At 39.1% G+C, this 15,898-nt stretch overlaps 1 long non-coding RNA gene across 1 annotated transcript in view; it reads right to left on the bottom strand.

Annotated features, from left to right (window-relative positions):
* Positions 1 to 12,627: 12,627 nt before the first annotated feature.
* LOC146763461 (uncharacterized) overlaps positions 12,628 to 15,898 on the bottom strand; it is a 59,404-nt gene continuing 56,133 nt past the window's right edge. Inside the window, exon 2 of the long non-coding RNA XR_014952071.1 lies at positions 12,628 to 15,273. This is a non-coding gene — a long non-coding RNA (uncharacterized LOC146763461). The remainder of the gene's footprint in view (positions 15,274 to 15,898) is intronic.

Genomic DNA, 15,898 nt, shown 5'->3' on the forward strand with positions numbered 1-15,898 from the left:
CATGAAACAAAAAAAGGGGGAAAGGAGATGAGGAATGTCATTTGATGGACACTGATATGCATTTATTCACTATGACCTAATTCACTGCTCATTTCTGGAGCCCAGGGCGATGAATAACATATTAAGTAATATTAACGTGAAATATGGTTTCTGCTACAACAGCAATATTAGGAAAGAACCTGCCATTATATGTAAAAAACATATACAACCCTTTATTTTTTCCCAGAATCCTTTCCTCAGCTGCAGACTATGGCAATATGACTAGTTATATTCATTCTAATATTATTACCTACTCCAAAGCCTGGGACTTTTCTAGTTACTTCACAAAACAACCTTATTCTTCTAATCCCATTTCCTTCTGTTCCTAAGTACTTTCCAACCTTTTTTTAATGTATGAATGAAGCAGTAAGGCAGCTTACATTTTTATGTCTCTCAGCACTTTTAAAGATATTAACCAAAGCTGTTTATCCTCTCGCTCCGTAGAAAAGCAGAGGTTTGGAAGCAACTCTTTATTTTCTAAAATCCTGGAAACAGGAGTGCCTGTCACAGGTGTATTAGATGTAATATTTTATATGAACATGCTCATTTCTTTCATAAGGAAAGAGCAAGCAGATGAAACTCGGAAGCACTAGTAAGAAAAAGCAAAAAAATCCCACATGAAATATGATATAAAATTGCAGCAATAGTATTTATGTTCTTTTACATACATTCCCATGAAGTATAAATCAGGATATTGCTGAGATTATACTGCTTCCCCTCTTTAGTGGAAGAAGAAATGCAAATACTCTAGACATTACAATTCATTTCTTGCCTCTCTTAGAAACTATGTATCACACAGAGGAGTTTTTTTCTATTATGTGATTGACTTGTAGCTGAAAATAGAAATACCTGCACTAAAAGAAGGGAGAATTTGTGTATTAACAAAGGGAAACCTAAAAATTAAACAAACGAATAAATAAATCCTAATGCATGTGAAACACAGAGGCAATGCTCACTGCAGTTTTTCTACGTGTGAGATATAAGTGCCTGAAGTATAAAAATGTTTCAAAACATCAGCATTTAAAAAAAAAATCTTACTAAGTTTCTTAATGAATTTCTGATTTCTTTTAAACTTTGCTAATCTGACAAACTAAGTTAGACCTGATTGTATTCTGTGTCAACCCCAGTAATAGGTGACAGTGTCAACTTACTTCAGGTAAAGGTTGTGCAAACTGATCTCCCCTTACTATAAGGTTTTGGCACAGGAGCCTGCTTGCCCCAAGGTGTTCTCAGTGGAGAGAGAGGAGCCTCAGGAGTGAATCAGGTCCTCTACATTTACAGTGCAGTCCATGCTGGTATCCTCACCCTTCATGGCACAGCTGGGCTACTTCTCCACAGGCAGCTGAGGAGAAAAATGGGTGAATGAGTATGTCCTGGCTTTCTGTGGAGGAAAACCTGGATGCATGATAAGGAAGAAAGCTACACCATACTCAAAGATAGTTTGTGTGAATTGTGGGCTGTACCACACACCTCATCTGTATTGCCAGATATGTAGATCCACATGCAGGACAAGGCTAGGGGGTACAGTTTGTCCAAGTCAGAGCAAAGGTACCTAAGATCAGTTTTAACTCCAGATCTAGGTCTAGGCTTCAGCCATCTACATACCCTCACCAGCAGCACTGTTTGCAAAGTATGTCCTTGATCATCACCATAAAGTCCTCAGGACATAGAACTGGAAGCTCCTTGCATTGATGCCCATGCAGGAGACAGGTCCATGGCTGTTCAGACAAAAAGCAGTGGTGTGGCACTTGTCCTTTGCAAAGTGGCTTGCTCAGTAGAAAGACAAACTCAAACACCACCCCAAGCAAAAAAACACTGCATATGGCTGTAATGGGGATCCAACCCAGGCTACAAAATTGTGCTCAGTATTATGAGAAAAGGGGAAAAACAATCAAAGTGCTCAATACCCCGTAAAAACAGGGAAACAAAATTATTTACTATTGAGAGTTGAAAAATAACCATGCTAAAAACAAACCAATTTAGAAAAGCAATTTTTACAGCACAGAAAACATTGAGAATCTTTGCAAATAATTAGGCAGTGTAATTGTAGATTATCTTTACTTAATAAAGAGAAAGGTTAGGCATCTCCAGGGCTTTAACAGACTGTTCTGTTATTATGTCACAATTGATAGGAATTTAAATTGTTCCACTTGAGTATTATTTGCCTCTTATCGTCATGATTATATCCTTTTGGCTCACAAATCAAAACTAGTTATCACAAAAGTTAATAATTTCTCTTAAAGAGAGAGTTTTCTTTTGAGATCTTGTGTTGAGATATTAGTCTTGAATACCTTTCTTCTGCAATTGATAGAGAATGGCTGGTTTCCATCTCAAATTTACCCAGTTTATGTATTCTTTACCATAGGCTAATGGTTTCATCCATCTCAGAGGAACATAAAAGCTCTTAAATTTAAAAATTAAAAGTCCTTTCCTTTCTCTGAAAAGGTAACTTGGTTGAAAGAATGCAAGAGGTCTCTGCTTAGCAAAAAGATGCACATGAGATAAATGTCCCCCGATAGCTCTAAAAACATTGAGATTCATGTTCCATCGGGCATCACCTGCAATCCACGTGCCATGGTAGCCTAAGGCACTGATGTTCATCATTCCTATTTCAATGGACACAAAGGGATCAAAACATCAGCTGTATTGGATTGAAGCATATATGTGTGTACACGTAGCAAGTACGCTGTGTTTTTTTATTTTCATTAACTTTAATTAATTGTCTTTTAACATGAAAATCATTACATTCCAGACTTCAATGGCAAATACAAGACTCCTATAATCACACAGAAAGCAGCCAACTCTGTGCTTGCTTGAGAAGAGGATTACCTTTGTTTTCGGGCTCTTCATTTCCCCTCGCCACTATTATGCTTTTTAGTATAACACAAGCCTAAAATGATCCTGCACTTGCCAATTGGTGGCCTGCCATGAGAGCCAATTTCAGCAGTTAGCAAAATCCCCCATCTGGTATCTGGACTTCCAATGTATGTCTTGCACATTAGCACAGCTGAGCTTCCAGCTGAGACCCTCTGTGCATTTCCACCAGGTGAGCCAAAATACTAAGCCAGGAGGTACTTTACTAAACCTGTCTCAGCTGGAAGTAGGTCTCTGCAATATTTTTCAGTGTTATTAAATTAGTTCATTCTATTCACAGATTCAGATGCTATTTTAGAACAGTTTTACTCTTTACCCCAGGCAACTTGTGTTTTTATTACAAGCTATTTTTATATTAATCTTGTTCTGCAGATTTCTTGGAAGAAAGAAAAATGGTCTCTGAGCTTAAGGTGTGCTCAGTGCCTGCTGTTCACTGATTTATCATGTGAATTTGGCATGATACCTTTTTTTGTTTTGCTCAACTCTTATGTTGATCCCTGAAAGCTTTGTTAAAAAGACCAATACCCAGGAAACATAGTACCTGTGATTTTTATGGAATACATTGTGTAGTTAAAGAATTTTGAAGTATGCTGGTTTTTTCAGAAATGATCTTATTATTTGCTCTCAAGTATTTTCCCTGACTGAAGAGACATGGCAATAATATCCATCATGAACATATCTGAAATGTCTCTTTGGGTCATATCACCATATCCAGTCTCATCTTCTTTTATTTTCAATGCTTATGTTAATTGTAGGGCTAATTCCTCCCATCTTTGGACACATAAAATTATCTTCAAAGTCCATCTTAAAAACATTGTCAATAGGAAAGAATAAGCACCTTCATTTAAGTTTGCGCATTCTTTGTTAGCACCTGTCAAAAATTTTAGAAACTACTGCCTGTTTTAGGAAAAGTGAAGGGACAATTGCATTTTCAGAGAGATCTCAAGTGATGATTGTGTAAAGGAAAGGAGCTTATTAAACAATTACCAAGGGTAAACAGAGGGAGTTCAGCCCTGTTGGTTTTATTTGGTTTGCCTAGCAGCCAAAAGGCTGCCAGCTGCTCATACACATAGCCATCACATCCTGGCTAGGGTCACAGCCTATGCCTGACCAGCAAGCAAAGCACATTTGGTAGAAGACATGGGAGGTGACAACTTCTGTGCGGAGGTGCAAAATATTGAATATGTGAATGTGGTATGGCTCAGAGCTGGTCATACTGGGGAATATATTGGGGTCAGTGAAGAAAGCTATTGCATGGTTAATTCCTCTTTAAAATAAGGAAAGCTGTTTTACTATGAGGGTGGACACAGGCTGGCCAGACAGATTGTGGAGTCTTTGCCTCTGGAGGTATTCAAACCCTAATGAGCCACAACCCTGAGCAACCTCTTCGACCTGACTCTTCGGGCAAGGTGGCTCAGACTGGAGACATGGTGGGTCAGACTGGAGACATCTGGAAGTTCTTCCAGTCTCTGCAGTTCTGTGACTTGGTGAAGGATAAAGCACATGGAAGTGATGAGCATAGCCTATTAAGTGAGTTTGCCAGAAATGTGGAACATGCTGAAGGATGTCATTGAAGGCCAGAAGAGACATGGATTGGGGTGGGTAAATGAGGCTGTTGTTGGGGTTGTTAGGGTATCGTGGGGCTGTAATGAGGATGATAAGAGTCACCATAAGACCATGGGATAAGCAGAGTGGATGGAACTTGACTGACTGAAAAGGGTATGTAGCCGATGATGGAGGTGGGATGCACAAGAGCCAGATGGATATATTACCAAAGAAGATGAAGAATAGAGAGAGTCTTTAGGAAATGTGTCTCAATTAGTTCCATGGTTCTGAGCGGCTTCCTATATTTCAGCATATTTTCAGTGCTTCAAATTGTTTCTACACCTTTATGCAGAATCTTTGCTACTAGTTTGCTTTTGTCCCAGTTGTTGTTATTGGGGTGTGGGGGCTTTTTCCTCCTTATTTTTTGTTTTAATATCATATATCTCAGTGAGACCATTTCTCTCTTGAGTTAATTGTAGACAAGAGGTAGAACCTGCTTACCATATGTTACTTTTTTAATTAATTCTTTCTTTCTGCATGTTACTCTTCAATGCAAATTACTCAGTTTGGCTCTTTTATTTTGGTTACAGGGTGCTAATGCACTTTTGCATGTCATAGGAGTCATTTCTATCAGAAGAGTTTAGCTTTGATCATGCTTTTCCTGTTATCCTTGTTGATTACCACTATTTGCGAATTACTTGATTCCCCAGGTTTGTGATCTGTCGTTTGGTCTGGTTCCATCCTCTCTTGTCTCTCCAGGTTCCTTGTTTGCTTTGCTTTCCTGCTTTGTTCTGCTTTGTTGTAAGAGATATTTCAAAACTCATTAATTTCAAAGGCAAAGGTTTGTTTTACACATTTACTTTTTTAACTTTTGGCACTTTTAGTTTATTTCATTACAAATGAATCTTTGATCTTCATCAGAGATCCTGTGGTGAATTGTTTGTTATTAAATACCTGGTTGAAATAGGAAGGTAAAATGACACTGCTTCAAAGAATCAGTGCTGAGAAAAGGAGGAAAGCAGTAACTTCAATATCAAGGTTTTTCATGGCCAGGTATGCTTCCACATTCATTTTCTGTACAGATGTCATACTTCTGCATGAAGGTTTGCAGTCAGCTTCTAAACTCACACAGTGAGAAGTGCCTACTTTTTATGTTGTTTGGGACAGTGAAGGTCATTGCAACTACTTGCTTGTGTCTCCCCTGTAGAGCCATACATTCAGCACTCTGTTTTGTAATTTCCAGGATGCTCCTCATTATGTTAACTGCCTGTGAACCTGCTCATTGTTGGGTAAATGAGGTTTTCATAAACAGGAACTAAAGTTATATCCAATTATGAATGATAGTGCAAGTTTCTTTTCATCTTCCTCTAGTGTTCTCCTTAGTGCTGAGTGGATTCATACATTTGGCTTTATTTATAATTCTCAAATTTACTTTTCCTTCTGCTGTATATGCATGCTTTAAGGCTCATGCCTCCTTCTCTTGGACATTTCACCTTGGATTAACTGCTGTCCCATATCAAACTCACCACCTCCAGAACTGATTTTCAAGACTGCCCTTGAATTCTCTGCTTCCCTCTCCTCCATCAGTGACATGACTTTCTGTCACCTTCCTGGAAAATTACTTATTAACCTCTGCCACCTATTCTTCCAGATGAGCCAAATTGGTGCTGTCACATTGTTGCTGTTGCCTCACCTCTGACTCTCTTCCTTGGGTCCCATAAGTATACAAAATTCAGAATCCTGGCTTTCAAGTCTCTATATGAATTTTCCACTTTTATAATTGCCCAAATACATTGCTTATACCCCCTTTCCTACTTCCAGGGAAGTGAATCTCAATGTGATTATTAATTTAAAATATAGTTGAATCTTCTTAATGACAGGGGATGGATTAGGTATTCTACAATTTATTTGCTTTCTTTAAACTAATCTATGGCAGTGATTATTCAGTAGGATGAAGAGTAAGCACAGCACTAGCCATGACCTGCACCCTTTACCTTGTGAAGCTGCTGCTCCATATCAAATCATCCATAGTGTGAGAGGGTTGAGTTTAGTGAGACAGATCCAGACTGACTGAGAAGTTCACAGTGCTCAGGCTCTGCCCTTCCAGAAAGTTGTAGGCTGGGATCCATATGATGCATATATGATTTTTATATATCCTGTGCAAGTGATGAGCAAATGAGGGTCATGCCTTATTTTCCTCCAATATCTTTTTCTATCCAATACCTTTTTTTAATGATCTTTATAAAACTGGTCAGGTTGGAGCTGTTCCAGTCCCTGACCACCCTCTGGGTGAAGAACCTCTTCCTGTATCCAACCTAAACTTCCCCTGACTCAGCTTCAGGCCATTGCCTTAGGTCCTGTCACTGGTCATGAGAGTGGAGATGAGTGTCTGCCCCTCCTTTTCCTCTCATGAGCAAGTTGTAACTGCAATGAGGTCTCCCCTCAGTCTCCTCCAGGCTGAACAGACCAAGTGACCTCAGCTGCCCCTCAATGGCTTTCCCCCAAGGCCCTTCACATGCACAGAAACACAAACACATTAGCCAAGAATACATTCAAGAAACTTTAAATAATCCTGTATTATGGATGCAGAGGGAAACTTTGAAGTATAAAAATGCTTGTTTTCTTGTTTATAAGTCTAAAATACACACATGGAAGAAAAGGTAGAGCCATAAATCCTATTATTAGAGAGTTTCACTCTACTTTTGTTATTTTTGTAATTTTGGAAGCTTTCTCCTGAGCCAACAGGATATAATTTCTTAATGATACAAGAATGTCTTTCTTCAAGCATGAAGTATTTTGTGTTCATTTTTGCAGCCTTAGTTCTGCTGGAATCAGGTAGAATAAGGGACCCAATGCCTTTCTATTTAGAAGATGCTCGCAGTGCACACATAAAGATTATAATTTTTATAAGCAATGAGAATTCTTTCAAGTAATCTATGTATGTGTTATCTTTCCTGATGTGGCAGTTTTCACTGTTTTGTGAGAAATAAAGTTAGCCTTTTTTATGGAGCCAGAGACTAGGTCTGAGAGTATAATTTCAATACAAAGCCAAACTGAAAAATGATTTACACCTTTGGCTCACTTAGGTTACTACCACCTAAATAAAACACTCTTAACTATTTCTGAAGGTCTACCTGCAAATTTGTCACTGTTTGGATGACTCCTACATATTATCAAGTGTTTGAAAATTATTTTTTTAACATATCAGTTTTATATCGGTAGTTGGTTATTATAATTGAGATGTGGTCATAAAATTGAAACAAAATTATCAAAATAATTTACTGATTTGCAATAAATTCTTACTAGTAATATGAACTGAGAATATTCTGTACATAATAAATGGAATTCCTTTTCAGAGGAGTTTAGAGAAATAAAGTTTGAATTTGCAAATATCAGACATGCTAACATTAGCCCATACCTTTTGATGAGAATTAAATGCACAGATTTCTTTGAGAAGTATGGTCTTTATATTCTCTTCTGGAGAACAGAGTTTTAACAAGCAGGTCCCTGGAGAAAGTGAAATATCTTGGAAGAATCATGAGAAAATAGGCAAAAAAACAAAAATGGGGGAAGAAAAGATATAGAAGAAAAATGGATTGAAAGAAATATGGGGAAAATAGATAAAAAGAAAATGGTGTTGGGCATAAGGAAGATTAAGGACAGCATTCTGACTAGGGGCTTCAATTTGCAATGCAAAGTCTGTATTCCAGAGAAAACATATTAGGCTTATCCCAGACTGAACCAGATTGAAAGACTGTGTTTTCTGGTCCTGAATGTTTCCCATATAGTATTATGCAACTGAAACTGCTATAGTCTTCCTGTTTATCATCCCAGGGTTTTTGTGAAAACTGCAGCATCAGCCCTTTGTAAAATAGGATCATGAGATAGGAAAATTGTTATTTCATCTCAACAATTTTACTACTTTTCTTTATATAATCTAATTGTGTGTCATAGCCATAGCCTTCTCTGCCAAGTAAGCACAAAAGATTGCCCTTTGCTTACTTTCTGTATTTTTCTGTACCTGGAAAGCAAGAAAAATCCTTGAATTTTACTAGTTCTTAATAAATACTCAACAGTGATATAAAGCAGCAGGGGAGATGCAAAAGGAATACTAATTCTATTAAATGAAAAGGAGTCCGATTAAACCAGTTCATTTATTTTCAGGAAGGAGAAGGAATATGGTTACATATGATAAAAATAAACTGATGAAATTTCTAATATTTATAGAATATTGCTCAAAAATCATTTCAATGTGAGTATTGAATTGCCTTTAATCTTCTCATCTGAGCCAGGCTTACCTTCAAGTCTGCACCTTTACCTCATTTCTTTTGTGGGAACTCCTCCCAGTTTCTGCAGCAGGGAGAAGGTAGGGCATTAGGGGATGTGCCACTCTTGGGGCTGGAAAGGCATCAATACAAATTACTTACTCCCCAGTCTAATTCACTGTATTTCTGGAACAGTAGTAGGGAAGCATCTCTAATCAGAATGCCATCTTAATAGAGAGCCCCATGCTGCCAGCATTACCCTGAAAAGGACCAAGCAGCAAAATCTGCTCTCAGGCTATTTTTTACCTCAGAAGCACTGGACAGCTGCATCAAAGATCCACTAGACACAGTGAAAATATTTACATTTCATCCACAGTTTAACAATAAAGAATAATGTCCCATTCCCTGCCAAGCAGAACCAGACATCAGTTTTTTCAGTACCAGCATCACTGTTGGGTCATTTTTGGGAAACCAGAAGAAAACTGTTCGCTACGAAGTTGTCAGTTCACAGCTCTTGCTAGTGGTGCAGTGCTGCAGCAAACCTCTAAGAGGTTAGATATTCTGGATCCACAGCTACATCAAAGCTATCCACCTCTCTTTGCTACTATTTCATATTCTGATGGTTGGATCATACTTAACTATGTCTGAAGCCAGCACAGAAATTTGTCCTTTTGTACTAAGTTTTCCTCCAAAACGTCCATCTGTTGTTCCACTCATCCATACACAGTTGTTATTCCAGCAGGAAAAAGGGTACTTTTGGACACTTGGCCACACTTCAGCTCCAGTTTTGTCATTTGGCTTTGGCTAAAATACATTTCAGTGCTGACTGAAAGGTGAATGCTCAGAATGGGACAGCTGCTTTCTGACCTGGCACCAGCTGGCCTGGCTACCCTGCTTCCCTCTTTGCCACACCCGGTTCATGCCTGTTGAGCGCTGATGCCTGTGCACACCCCTGTCACCAACTTTCCTTTGTCTTTTATGTGGTAACAGCCTGAAGCACACAAAACCTGGTCTTCCTGAGTCTCATTTGATATATTCAGAGTGTTTAATCCTTGTTATAACACGTTTCATAGTGCTTACGTGTTGGATTGTAGATGAGGCCAAGAGCATGAAACAATTGTCATCATCACAAGTGCTGAGTTAAACCCATGTGCTGTTAACTTGATGAGCAGAGCTGTTATTTCCTCACCAATCCATACACAAAGCTGGGATGGGTTGGAGGCAAATATACATGGGGGAGTAGTCATTACCACAGGGATAGAAAAAAAAAGGAAATTAACAACTTTGTCACAGGAATGGAGGAGGAAGAACAGAAGATTGTAGGGCTGCAGTTTGGTTTGGTGCAGTTTATAAGGCATTTGGTACCTGCAGGGTGTAACAGCTAAACCTTCCCATTGCACAATGCACCTGTGGGTGGTAAAAGAGCACTCCTACTCTCAGATTAACCTAGTGCATGGATTTTCAGGAAGGTCACCTTCCAGCCTCCATCTTTCTAAAAATTCTTCAGCTACTCAGAAGAAATCTGGGAAATGTTTTTGTATGATTATGTCATAGATCATAAAATAAAAAAATACTTTTTGACTTGCTGAAAATCACATATACTCCTGTGGTGTAACACCTGCTCTAAACAGGGACTGTCCTCTGCAGCTGGCTACTCAAGCAAAACAACACTGTCCTCACAGGGGAGATATTGATATGCCCAGCTAAGGTACAAGGAAATGGACTCCACTACAAATTGAGTTAGTATGTTAAATTGGTCTTTTGGCATTGTGCTAATAGGATCCCAAGCAGTGACGTCAGTGATGTCATTTCCCTGCACTATAGCAGCTACTGTGGAACCTGCTTTCCATATCCTAGTGCCTCACTTTAGCTTCCTTAGGGTCACATCCCTCCTGATCTCTCAGAAGAATAAAAAGATGATAATTCCTCACTTTTCTGTTAAATTACCCTAAGACTGCAAGAGTAATATCTGTGATAAAACCTGAAAATTGTCTATTCATATACAGTTATTTTCAGGACCTATTACTGGTTATGTTTTGATGTTTACATCTCTCCTCTAATTTTACTTTTTAAATTGCTTCACCTTCTGTCATTAGTCTCTCATGGATCATTTGCACATTTCCATGCTGCATTCCCATGGTCTGCAAACAGCTTGCTCAATGGAGGGGTGTGGGTCCAGCACCCTGCTGGGCTCTTTCAGTGCCAACGCTTGAAGTTGCCAGGGCTGAGCTCCTGGGAGGCTGTGCAGCTACCTGCCTGCTTTGTCTTCAAGTGGGCAGGAGTTGCATCAAACAGGCAGGAGATCCCCCTGGACTGTGCTTGCCAGCTGTCCAAAACTCCTTCCAGTTGGGATGTGTTGCTAACTTACAGGGCAGAGTAAGGTGTGGGAATAGATGGGGGTGACCCATGGCAAGGGCAGTTCACTCTTTCCTTCAGAGATGAAGAAGACAAAATGCAAAACACAGCATGCTGTCTATATTCACTACTAGAATGTATAATTTGTCAAAATAATGTTCTTTTAATACCCAATTAGATTTTCTTACCAGCCTGAGGCACTAGTACTTCTTATGGTTAATCAAGACTCCTGTTGCCAGGGCAAGTTCTCCTGTACAGCAGCCACCTTGTCCCACTTCCATGAGGTAGGGAAACAATAGCCTGATTTTGAGTCACTTATTTTTACAGGATATCCCTGGTACCTTCTGGAATAAATTTATGAAATACTGAGTATGTTATGCTATGATTTTAGAGATTATTCAAACACCCTGTGGAAAAGCTTTACAGAAAAACCTGTGTCAGTAGCTAAATAAATAATGTGTAGGGAACAGATATAAATTTGGGTTGTAGTGAGTAAGGAAAAGTTGGAAAAGAGGGTGAGGCAATGCAGCACCACTTTAGTTCAATCTTCTGCAGTCAAACAAAAGCAGTTTTTAGATTCACATTCAGTAATTTAAATCTGCTGACCTTTAATTCTCACTTAGAAGCTATACAACAATGCGAAATCCATATTTCAGGTAAATATGTGACCTTGCTCCAGAGGAAGCTTGGTAAGCTAGAGTCTGAGGGGATGTGGCAAGGGATAGTCCCTTAAATAAAGCTATGGTATGAAGGACATTCCCTTTAATACAAATAATATTTCACCTCTTGATATTTACTGTGCAGGTTGTGGCTGTGAAATCTTTCCCTTTGTGCATGGACATATTTTGCAGTTCCCATTTTCATTTCTGTATGCTCTTATTAAAATTCACATCACACCATGATTCAGTTCTATTGAAAAAAAAAAATCCCACTGTATTCTTTCTCTGATCCATTCTTGTGCGCAGTTTGGGTAGCACTTACCTCCATTGATATTGTTAAAGTTTCATAGCAAGCCTTCACACTGTTCTGCTTTTGTGTAATCTTTATAGTAATAGGGCTAATTCAATAATATTCACACTGCCAAGTGAAGAAGCCTGTAATGTAAAACTCAATTACCTTTTCCATTCCGTTTCTCAGTTGCTCTTCTGCTGTGCTGTCTTTTATCTTCTTCACTGTAAACAGGTAGCTTATTTAAATTTAATAGACACCACTGCCTTCCTCGTTTCGTTTTTTTTCCTTTGAACCTTCTAGACACTCTCATGAGATGTTCATTCACCTTTGTGTAATACCATAGAAATAGCAATACAGAGGGAAAAATGTAATAATTGCAAAAAACTACAGTAAATGCCTAATGAACACTTTGTTTATGAAGAATTTTGCTTGGATTCCTAACTGCACTTTGGTAAATTATGCAAATTAAATATTCATTACTTTGTACTTCATTAGTTCACATTTGGAACATTTTTTCTCCTTTATAGTAGCCTGGGGTAAAGGCTTTTTTAATATGGTTTATTCTGATATTTTTTTCAGAAAGTCTTTAGTTAAAATGTTAGAGGAAAGTTGTATTTATTCCACAACAACCAAAATACCCATATATTCCAGAGACTGAGCATTTTCTCCCACAAGAATATTACATATGTTCAAAAATTGTTCGGAGTTCTTATTTCAATAACCAGAGTAACTAAATATTTAAACTGATTTTTGCAGTAAGTGTGCTTACTGATCATATCCCCACTCAGAGAGAATTACAGTTCCATTAGCATGAGCAGTATCTGACAAGTGGGGAAGCACAAAGCATGTGTTCTGCACTGTTGCCTTGCATTGCTCACAGTCAGCCCTGGCTGTGACCCTTCGAGCAGGTTTGTTTGGTGCAGGAGGCAGGTGCTGCTCACCAGCCTTGAGAAAGTGGAAGGAGTTACAAGGAAGGTGGAAGCTGGGGATCCAGCAGCCCTGGTTGCCCCCTGAAGGAAGGTGGCTATGAGATTGTGCCTGCCCACAAGACCCTGGCCAACACACCAAATTTGTTCTTGCTGCTATTTGAAACTTTGGAAGGACATTAACTGAACAGAATCTCTTGAAATGTTTAGTGCTTCTGATTTGCTTTCCTCACATATTCCTTCACCCTCAGACGTGGTATCTGGGGATACAGTCCATCTCCAGAAAGTCTCCTCACAAGCTGTGAAATGCTTCAAAGAAAAGCATTTTCTAAATGTTTATGGGCAGCAAGCCATGTCAAACTTTGTTGTTCAGACTTGAAACTAGAGAGGCTGGCAATTCCAGCTGAATTTCAGATGCAGTGCAGGGAGGGGATTCATTAAAATAAAATCTTAAAAGAGCTTGGGTTTCGCTTGTTTGTTCTCATTGACCACACAGTGGATAGATGTAAAGGAGAGATCCCTGGTCTGGTGATTAGTAACAACACAGAGAGAAACAATTTGTTCTGTAAGACAGAAGAAATATTCTTTTAATTCTCTTTCCAAGTAGTCTTAGGCAATAGGATGTGTTTGCTTGGGTGATGGCATGAGGTGAGTGTGTTGGCCTATCCATACTTAATCAGTAAGGCTGCAGAGTGTTGAGCTGCATATTGGATGCTCAAGACCCAGTGTAGGGTCAAGAGTAAAGCCAAGCTGCTTGGGGTTTGGGGATAATATGATTCCTGGGTTAAAAACCATGCTTCATGTGATTTCACCGAGCTTACACATCATATTGTCATATGATTACTTGTCTTCTCTATCAATAACAATTTCTGTCTGTTCTGCAAAAACTTTGTGTTGAAATAAAGTGTAATGCTTTTAGTCACTTCTAAAGGATGCAGTAACAGCAGAGTAAACCAGTGTTTAAATGAGATTGTGATTATTTGAGGGCCTTATCCTTCTCTAGCCAGCAGGCACTGTGCACATTTTGGCAGGCCAGCTATTCTTACTATGCTTCTGGCAATCCAAATGGAAAACTGGGGAGAGAATAGATCATTGCTGAAAAGAAATAGTTGTATCTCTACTGGGTTAATAAATCAGAAACAGGCAAACATTAAATCTGAACAGTGTCCAGCTCTCTGTGTGCCTGCATTTTGCTGCATACTAATTTTCTCATTTTTTGTGAGAACTGCATCAAACACAGATCAAGTTCTGCCTCAGAGGCTGCATGAAAATCAAATCACATGTGGCTTTTGTTTTATTTGCTGGGAGCAAGCATCTCCAGACTATGTTTAGAGCTTCTAGGGGATGCAGCAGAAGAGGTACAAATCAAGGTAAGATGCCTTGGTCACTTTCTTAACAGGTACTTGTTTTAACAGCAATAAATAAGCATCACTTGAAAAGTATAAGGCAATAGCCAAGAACAGATCAGAAGAGCTGCATGCTTGGTCTTTGTTTTATTGAGCATGATCCACCTGATAGTTTTTTCCAGTTTAGCTGGACACATTGCTACGTTAGGAGCCAGCCCATTAGAGCCCTGTAGCCCAGCGTTTATTTAGCTTCTTGCAAAAGGCTTATTTTAAAATGTGTGCTGCTGCGCTGTTGGCATCCTGTCACATTGCATACATACATGCAGATCTGAAGCCCAGGCAGAGAGCTCCCTCACCAGTCAGAGGATTCAGTTCTCCTTTCCTGTGTCCTCTGCTTCAATGGACTCTAGCCCTGGTTTGTTACTGGTTGCTCTTCCCTAGACTTTTCACACTCAGAACCAATGTCTATTTTCTTTTTCACCAACTAACTTGAGTGCAACCCTTTCCAAAATATGTCCATATTAGTCCCCACTTACATCTTGTCTATTAGTTTTCATTTGCACACATCTCTTATTGGGGTGTGCTTATTGGGGTGAGGACTCTGGCACACATTATCCTCTGATCTGTGTCCAAGTTTGCATCTCAACAGACCTATGTTGTTTGTTCTGATTCAGCGGTTGTGGATTAATTTCCAGGCATGCAGTGCAATATCTGAGAGATCCTGGGCCCCCCAGTGGAGTCAACAAGGCTGACCATATGGTAGTTCTCTGGAATTACAGTTTTCTACTTCAAGAAGGAAGACAAAACACACCAAGGTCTTCACATGCTTCTTCACTGAGCTCTTCTTCTAATGACTGCAGATTGCCGCTTCTGTCTAGCTTCAGCCACTCCTTCCACCCAAGGTCTCTCATATAACTAGTCCTGAGGAGTCCTGGCCAAGCTCTCTTGAAGGTGTTTGAGGAAGACATTCACCTGAAATGAGAAGATGTCTGACTTTACATCCACGGGTGCCACAGGAATCATCAACATCCTGGTATGTTGAACACAGACAAATTTCCCCAACAAAGCAGTGAGTAGTTATGAACTTTGTTGAAATAAAAGTGACCAAACACTACTTATGGAGACGGCTTCTCTAGTGGAAGTAAGAGGACTGTATGTTTAATGCAAGAAACACACTGAAATATACTTCTAAACATAATGAGCAAATTAACATGGTCCCAATCTATAAATAATAACAGGTTTTGACACAAACATTAACATACAAAATTAATATCTTCCGCAAGGCACTTACACAGCTTGAAGCACAACTCAGGATGGTTAACGAACCCCCTTGTGAATATTATCCAAGAAGAAGACCTATGTCATCAAATATTTTTATTGTTAGTTGAGACTGCCTACACTCTATAATGCAGCTGTAACTGAGAGCTCAATATGTGATTTCTATTACATTGTACCCAAGTAAAACAAAATCTTACAACAATCTAATACTGCACTTATATCTAATCCCAATCATGCAGAGCCATATTAACTCTGCCCTTAGTTCACTATGCTTTTAACATGTTTGAAATTATGTGGCTAGGATAGATCTTGTACTGTT

This window comes from Lonchura striata, chromosome 1A (genome assembly GCF_050655825.1).
Source record: "Lonchura striata isolate lonStrDom1 chromosome 1A, ASM5065582v1, whole genome shotgun sequence".
NCBI lineage: Eukaryota > Metazoa > Chordata > Aves > Passeriformes > Estrildidae > Lonchura > Lonchura striata.